Source organism: Numenius arquata, chromosome 1 (genome assembly GCF_964106895.1).
Source record: "Numenius arquata chromosome 1, bNumArq3.hap1.1, whole genome shotgun sequence".
NCBI classification, from domain to species: domain Eukaryota; kingdom Metazoa; phylum Chordata; class Aves; order Charadriiformes; family Scolopacidae; genus Numenius; species Numenius arquata.
Window position 1 is genome coordinate 80,851,258 of NC_133576.1, and position 9,523 is coordinate 80,860,780.

The following is a 9,523-nucleotide window of genomic DNA, read 5'->3' on the forward strand; positions in this document are numbered from 1 at the left end:
TGTTTGGAGAGTTCACAGCACTCCCCATAAGTAGTTTTTATTCATCTGCATGTGGAAAATGCAGACTGCTTGTGATAATTCAGAAGAAATAAAGACAATTGCTTGGAAAATCAGGTTCTTGCGGACTCCAAGGACTACAGGTATCATCGTTACTATGAATTGGGTGTCCAGAATACTACCAAGTGACTTTTCTGGCAGCTGTCAGCACACTGGATGTATGTGGCATTCACGGACAGAGACAGACTATATGGCTAGTGTTTTAGGTACCAACATACAGCTGTTCCCCAGGCTATGCTTCATTGTACAATAAAAAAAAAAATAGTGTATGCGATAAACCAGGCCTTTAACTGGTGGAAGACAGCACCAATATTCTACAACAATGCTTACATTGGGTATTTCACAGATAGGTTAACAATTTTTTTTTTTTAAATTGTCTATGGCAAGGTATTAAGAACATGTTTTCTTCCATTATCTGTGCATAAAACTCATAGAAATTAGGATACTGTATTACTTAGCTGGTTGAAGGCACCATCACGAAGTGGAACTTTATTTTTCATGTGTTCACCTGCTGGAAAATATGTGTGCTGTGAGTGTCTTGCCATCACTCTGCTGGCTGGATGTTGTCACACACTGGGATTCAAGCACTGCGGCCCTCTGAGAGGTGGACCCATCAGGGCAACTCCGCTGTCAGAGTATTTCAGTGACCACCCCTGCCATCTGAGGACTGCCAGCTTCACAGGTGATTTCCCAGCCTAGTCATTATTATCATAAAATGTAAGCGTTAAGGACAAAAGTGGAGAAGTTCAGCTGTAATCAAGCTGAAAAAGGCGGCGAGCTTTATTTCATAGCATCATAGAATTGCCTAGGTTGGAAGGGACCTTTCAGATAGAATCACAGAATCATAGAATTGTTTAGGTTGCAAGGGACCTTTAAGATCATCTAGTCCAAACACGAACCTTACTCTAGTAAAAAACCCTATCACTAAACCATGTCACTAAGCACTATGTCAACCTGTCTTTTGAACACCTCCAGGGATGGTGCCTCAACCGCTTCCCTGGGCAGCCCATTCCAATGCTTAATAACCCTCCCAGTGTAAAAATTTTTCCTAATATCCAGTTTGAACCTCCCCTGGATCAACTTGAGGCCATTTCCTCTTGTCCTATTGTCTGTGACTTGGGAGACCAACCCCCCCCTCTCTCAGGTAGTTGTAGAGAGTGATAAGGTCTCCCCTCAGCCTCCTTTTCTCCAGGCTGAATAACCTCAGCTCCCTCAGCCTCTCCTCATAAGACTTACTCTCCATCATAGAATTGTCTAGGTTGGAAGGGACCTTTCAGATCATCTAGTCCAACCATCAGCCTAACACTGACAAAAACCATCACTAAACCATATCTCTAAGCATTGTCTAAATTTCTGCCTTGCCTAAAAAATGTCAAGCTAAAGCAAGATGTGGAAGCACAAAGCTGAGCGAAAGGCACCAGCACAGCCTGCATGAGTTGTACGCCTTTCGCTGGGAGCTGGACTGCAGACGGTGTTGAGATAGCAGCTCCTTGAGGCATAGCTCACATTCAGGATGTCCAGCAGACTAGGGGAAAGAAAATGCTTCAGAGTAATACCAGATTAATTTATCTTGGGTGGAGATTACTCTATTCCAATTAATACTTAACACCAATTAAGCCTTTATAAATGAGATACTTAGCAAAAGGGGACTGAGAAGTTTTGTTTTCCCAAAGCAGTTACAACCTCAACCTCAGGAATGCAAGGAAGAAGAGAGAGAGTTAAGAAAAACTTCATATTAATTTTCTAGTTTTTTCTTCTTCATTGCTTTCTTTCATGTACTTAATGGATGCTTGTGTGCTCTGATATAGTTTATATTTTAGGTGTTGTATTGCTTGTTTCTTGGTCTGATTTTTGCATTCTTTCTTTTTTAAAATTTTTTCCTCCCTCTCCAGTCCACCTGTTGTATTTCACCTGCTGTATTTCTCCTGCTTTATTCGCATACTGTTTTCAGAGCGGTCCTTCAGGAACATTTATCCCATTAAATCTACCCCCTCCCACTGGAAAAATATCTCCTTGTGCTTTCTGCATAGAGAAAGCTGCTACCAGTTTACTTCCTATTTTCTCTGTTTGTTTTCTTAGCCCTAATCTCCTTTGAATACTGAAAACTTTTCTCTGCATAAGTACAGTGTTCGAGGTAGGCTGGCTAATACCCGGTAGAGTCTTAAGCAATGCAAATGAATACCTGAATTTGTGGAGGAAGGAGACACTCTGTAGTTCTTTAATCCTCTGGTCCATGGGAATAGGGTCGGATCAGTCTATTTTTGCCACGCTTTTCCTGCAATAGCTTTCCTTCTGGAAGATAAGGGTCCTTTATAGTGGCCCAAGTATTGCTAATATGTCAAAGGCTAGGAACTTTAGATATTAATATATATATATATTAGATTCCAATTCATGGGTGTATAGTTCCTGATGGATAAATTCTGTTTTTATTAATTTCTGAATATGTAATGAAATCTGATGATTTAAATGTGAAGGAATTGGTTTTTTAATTTTGCAATATAAAGTAACTCTCGCATCTAGATACTCAAAATTAGGCTTCTGTGGTTTTAGGTCTACATTTAAATAGATTCTGGTTGATTTTTAAGTGTGCTGAGTAACTCTTTTGCAATCTAGAAGTATTCACTGCCAGGAGTCATTGAAAATCATAATGCTGTTCTTTACATGCTTAAATATTAATTTAGAGTCTAAGTTTAAGCTCCCACCTTTGATTATAAATCTTTTCTGAACTTCTGAATTAATATTTCTAATTAAACATCTAAGGACACATCGTTTCTTTGATGCATGGCATGATTTTATAACTTTAACCTTACATCACTCCCGAAAATAGAAGTTTATTCTGAAAACAATATATGGTGCATAGTAATCTAAATCTGTCATCAAATATGAAGATTATGAAAGGTATGTGATTTGACACGTCTCAATGAGAATATATGTTGTGTGTTATAATAACCTATACACTGCTGTAAGCACCTCTGACAGGTTTGATATGCCAAAGACAGCTGGCTTTGAAGAAAGAGTGGCTGTTTATCAAAGAATGACATTATGCCCAATCTAAACTTGGGACCTGTTACCTTTCGGTAGCGCATCAGACAATCCATGTTCTTTTCCTTGGATTATAAATACAGCTTTTCATACCAGAGACTTAGATTTATACACAATAGGAACAACAGACATGACCTTTCCCACTAATCTTGTGCCAGAACAGATTTGTTTAGAAAAACAGATAAAAATAACTACAAAAATACAAAATAATATGGGTTTTTTCCCTGTATTTCAGTGCAAACTAACTAAAGGCTAAAGGGCATGGGGAACTGAAACAGAAAGGTTTTTTTTTCTTAAACTTTTTTATAAAAGACCATAAAAATTATTTTTTTTTATTTAGGCTGGAGACATACTCTTTTTTTTTTTTAAAGTTCAATTCTCACTCTAAATTAGAAACTTGACTTTTGACCAAGATCCTTCAATTTTTGCTTTTCCTGAGGATGTGGATACACAGCAACACATGCACATGCTGTGTGCACAGGTATCAAAAGCACCTTTCCTAATTTCCTGAAAGTGATCAGCAAGCTATTATTTGATTAGACAGTATAGTTTCCTGAGTTAAAAAACAGTGATATCCATGACACTAATTTTTAACTATGGTATCATACTTCTTGAGGTTCTGAAAAGATTTTGAGGTCCTCTGTGAAAGAGGAAGTGATGGGCAGGAGATAAGTAGAACCACTGTAATGTGCAGGAAAATTCAGGATTTTAGCATGGTGTGTGTAAATTCCAATGTCTTTATGATGAGCTGGAGAACTTGGCCATTTATGTTGGACGACTTTCTCTGGAAAGGGTGAAGGAGCAATTCAGATGGTCGCATTCTGCAGATACGGACATCGACCGCCAGCAAGGTTAGAAACTGTCTTGGCCGTAACTTCTTTGGGGATCTTAGGCTAGTCAGAAGGTGAACTACTCAAACAAAACTGAAACCATTTCTATCAGTTGTAATTCAGTCTCATAAAATGTATTTATTAGGCAATTCATTCATTTGACATTGATAACAATATTGTTGTTTTATTATTCTAGTTTTCCTGTGATCTCAGCTTTCTTGTGTTCGTACATCATTAATTAGACTGTTCATTAGACTGTATATTAGACTGTAATATATCAGTAACACGCTTACTCCACTGTGTATTTGTTAGATACTGATTTTTGTGTAACTATGACACAGACAGAGAACTGGTGTCTTTTATAGCATTACATTGGTCACGAACTCTGGGAGCACAGATAACATCTGATAACAAATGTGCAATGCATAAAAACTTTCCCTTTTGAGCTGCACGAGACTCTCTGGCAGCAGTTCTGGCTTTGTAGTTGTGGTGCTAAATGGAAGGTCCTTACTTAAATTAAGGAAGGTGTCATCATAACTCATGCTTCTGGATGGCAACTTTTGGATGTTCTACATTTCTCAGGGTCTTTGGTAGGGATTTTGTATTCCCGCATTGTTCTTGATAAATGCAACCACTTTGTTTTCCAGTGGCAGCTGCTACGATTCATTTGTGTGCTGGGACTGGAGGGGGGACTGCTGGCAGGAGGTGGCTCTGGCTATTCTCTCCCCATGGCTGACAGGGAACTGACCTGGCCAGGAGCCAGTGGAACAAACTTTTCTGCTCCCACTGCTGCAAGGGAAGAATTAATAGTTTTGGCATGTTCGTACAATCTTTGAGTGCTGAACTCCATTCCATGTATGTTTCTGCACTGAAGTGTCACTCTGTTTCTATCTGTTGCTTCTTCAGGAGATTAGCGTGGTTAGGAATGGTAAAGAACATTATCACTGCTGCTAGGATTACCTTTATTGTGAACATTGTGTTAGGATCTGAGACACCTTAACATTTAATTCTCAGTCCAAAAAACTGATACCCTCTGCAGTCATGTCATCAGTCACCCAAGTGAGTTACTTATCTGGAGTTTATTGCTATTTATAATTATAAACATGATGTTACAGCCCCTAAATATGGGAACTTTTGCATCTTGTTGCAAGCTCCTAGGCCATTTTCACTTCCATTAATAAATTGATTCATTCTAAGATGGCAGAATATGACATTGCTCCTCTTTTTACCTTTAACTCACATAGATTCACGCAAATTTGAAAGTGAAGCCCTTTGTTTATCCAGAAGTCGTCAGAGCAGCGGCAACTGCAGAGTAACCCTGAGGCTCTGCAGATGTCTGTCATACCTTCCCCAGTTATCATTCCTCCAGGTTCATTTCTTACATTTATGCAGGTTTGCCTTCTAACCCTGTTCTCCAAAGCATCCCAGCAATCCCTCTCAGCTTCACGTCACCTGTACATTTAAGAAGTACATTATCTACTCTGTAGTCCAAGATATTTCTAAACATAGTGAGTTCCAGAAAGGAGCGTGTGGAACTCTCTTTGATTTATTCTTCTGTTTCAATAGAATATCACTCGCATCACTGAGAAGTGTTTTCTGGCTTTGCACGTGCGCTGTTGGAAGTGTAATTTATATTATGATTCTCTAGCCTGATAGAAAGAAGCAGTGGCAAAGTTTACTGAAGCCAACATCCACTGCCGTTCACGAAATCTGCTACACTGGAGTAGGAGGAAAAATAATTTGGCTTGACACAACTTAGCAAATCCATTCTGGTAACTGTTCATCTTTAAGTAGATTTCAGTGTACACAAAGAGTGTGTGTTTGCTTTAATAGTGCCTAGGAACTCAAGTTAAACTGAAAGGTCTAATTATTGCCTTCTCCTTGTTTTCATCTTTTAACTTACACATTGTCATGAATGTACATAAGTAACAGGATCTGGTTTGCTACCAGCTATATACTTTTGAATATAAACATCCATATTCATACATACACACTAAAAGGGTTAACAAGCAAGGAAACAAGTCTCTAAATGTCTGAAAACTGACAGATGTGGCTATGGATGGCCCCGGGAAGAATTTTTAAAAGTACTGGTACGGTTCAGAGACGTCTTCTATCTAACAGTGTGCCCAAAGGACAGTTCAGACATGACCTAACTCTGCTTGATGAGTCTTAGGTGGGGGAATGCTTCCGTGGCTATCGCCAGCTATTTTAAATCCATCTGGTGTCACGCAAAGCTACAGTCAATGCTCAGCAAACTAGTGAGTTCATCTCGGTGTGCTCCATGCATCAGTGCTTTCAGGAGTTAGCATCTTGCTGCACTTGGTAGTCCAAGTAGGTGAGCATTCTTGAAGTCTTGCAATTAGTGCCATATCTAAAACCAATCTGAGCATATCTGGAGAGATGACATCTGTCTTGGAGTCAAGTATCTTTGACGTATCTTTACAAGACCTGCTCTGAGCATAGGAGAAATCGACTGTAGAGAGATGATGTCCTGCCTTATAGTCCTCCTGTATTCCTGGCTGCATCACGAGCTGAAAAGCTTTTCGGAGAATCATAAAATGGTTCAGGTTGGAAGGGACCTTAAGGATCATCGAGTTCGAACTCCCCTGCCATGGGCAGGGACACCTCCCACTAGAGCAGGTTGCTCAAAGCCCCATCCAGCCTGGCCTTGAACATTTCCAGGAATGAAGGAATGAGGCATCCACAACTTCTCTGGGCAACCTGTTCCAGTGTCTCACCAGCCCCACAGTAAAGAATTTCTTCCTAATATCTAATCTGAATCTCCCGTCTTTCAATTTAAAACCCTTACCCCTTGTGCTATCGCTCTACTCCCTGATAAAGAGTCCCTCCTCATATCTCCTGTAGGTCCTCTTTAGGTACTGGAAGGCCTCAATAAGGTCTCCCTGGAGCCTTCTCTTCTCCAGGCTGAACAACCCCAGCTCTCTCAGCCTGTCTTCATAGGGGAGGTGCTCCAGCCATCTGATAATTTTTGTGGCCCTCTGCTGGACCTGTTCCAACAGTCCCATGTCCTTCCTGTGCTGAGGACTCCAAAGCTGGACACAGTATTCCAGGTGGGGTCTCACGAGAGCAGAGTAGAGGGGTAGAATCACCTCCCTCGACCTGATGGCTACACTTGTTTTGATGCAGCCCAGGCTGTGGTTGGCTTTCCGGGCTGTGAGTGCACATTGCCAGCTCACGTTGAGCTTCTCATCTACCAACTCCCCCAAGTCCTTCTCAGGGCTGCTCTCCAGCCATTCTCTGCCCAGCCTGTATTTGTGCTTGGGATTGCTGTGGCCCAGGTGACTCATTTCCTTACCCTATTCCTGGGTCCTTGTATCCATGCTCTCTCAACTGAGCAGAATCTCCCCACTTCCTGTTTCTGTATACTATATTTTTGCTGCCTCAACTGGCCTGCATTCACCCTGCTTTCTTTTCCACAGTCTCCCTCCCAAGGAAAGGCCAGCCAAAACCAATGTTGTTCAGGAGCTTCCAATCCTGATCAGCTGTACTGTTACCTCAGTTCTTACAAGTGTGCTTCCCATCTTTTATAGCTACCTGAATAGCAATGGTTAAGTATAGCGTCAGTGATCCGCACATTTGTGCTCTGTAGTTTTAGTTGGAAAATTTATGGAAGACATGCATAGAAGATTGAATATCATATGTCGACCAAACTAAGAACGCTTTTTGATTCAGGCTGAAAGACCTGCTCTAACTATGCTGGGGTTTTTTTCCTCATGCTGGGGTCAGTCAGCTGGAACTCAGCTGAAATTAATGGAACAAAGCTGTTATAAAATTGTACAAGAATGGCTCTTACAGCCGTTGCAAAGACTTTGATAGGCTGGAAGAGAAGATTTGGGAATGGTGCAGATAGATAGTAACACTGACATTGTACCTGTGGCTCATTTAAAATCCAGATTTTAAATAAAGCTGAGCCTCATAAAAGGTTCTCTGATACACCATTAAATGTGTCCTGACCTATTTCTTCTCTGAGCTTCTTGCTATGTAAAGTTAGCCATGTCAGGTATCCTGACGTCTACTTGAAGTTATGGGTTGCATGTCACAAAATCTGCCTTCCTTTTACAAGGACTTATTTGGTGCCAAATGGAAAATCTTCCATGAGATGCTGCAAGGGCAACAAATTACTGAAGTCTACGTGACGGGTTTTAGGCCCAGACGTGTTTGGCACTTCTTTTCCTCGGCACTTGTCAGTCGATAGATTATATGACACGAATATGTTTAGGAGAAAGATGAAGCACAGGACTTTATCCACGGTGAGTACTTCAAAGATTCTGTAGCATCACATGACTTTTATTTATGTGGGACTGGTCATCTCAGTTTTAACCTTTGAACTTTGGGACTTGCAGCCTTGCCTTGATCATCTGGCTACTTCAGCAAGGAAAACCCAATTGTTTACTTTGAAGATCGGTCTCTCACATGTCTGTTCTGCGGTTAACCCTATTAGATGAAAAACAACCACAAAAAGGTCATTGCACTTTATCCTTTATCCTTCTGGGAAAATTATAAGGATAGTAACATTACACTCAGAAGTCGGAGGACTCATTTCCATGGGGAATTTGTAGGTCTTTGCCAATGGAAGCAAATCCGACTGAGGATGCCTGAGCAATGACATCAGGCACATCCCTGATGTGTCACATCCCTGGAGTCGAGAGGCAAGCTGGTGATCGAGTCGGGAGGAGGCAGGCTTGGCAAACTGTATCACGCCTATGCCAGCTTGTGCACAGGGCACAGGGCGAGGTTTTGGCCTTGTGCTTTATAGCGTGACGGACGGGGGCAGAGCTAATGAAAGGGGCGATGAAAAGGGGACCTGGGGAAAGATCATCTGCAAGGTGAAATTTATGGTGCTATTTGTTTTGTGGTTTAATTGGAAGGACTGAAAGCAGCAATTTTATGCGCTCCAAAGGGAATATTTGCTCCCTGTTGGTTTGTTTTGGTTTTGTGGGTTGGCTTTTTGGTTTGTTTTTTTTTTTCCATTTTCCAAAGGGAATGACTGAAGGTTTTCTGGGCAGTGAGTTTAGAATTTTGACCTTTAAGAAAATTAATCACTTCCAGATTAATCACTTCCAGATCTATCAGCCCTCAGTTTGGATCAAGATCAGATTTAACCCAGTCTTGTACTGTGGCCAAATCAGTCTTAGGTGGCCAACTGTGTTTATTAACTTGTCATTCTCTTGGATGCTTGGTTTGCTTTGAGATCCTGGTCTTGTCCAAGGGCTGGGCTGAGATTATAGGCCCTCACATGGCCTGTACCCTGTCTAAACCAGAAGTCAGGTATGAATTTGTATCAGAAAAGAAGGAGATCGGTCAGTTGATTTGTCAAATAAAGAGTTGGAAGAAAATAACGGTTTTGCATCAAGTTTGCATTAATGCATCAATCTATTAAAATTCTTAAAATCTTTCCCTGAGTGTATATTAGTGGGATCTCATGAAAGGAGATGCAACAAAAACATATCTCTCTTGGTAGATGCTTTGACATCACTGCAGTTAAGTATCTTGCAGGTGGTAGGGCATTTTCCTAGGACCATAGAAATTAGAGAATCGGAAGCCAGCTATGTCATCTAGTCTTATCCCTGTCA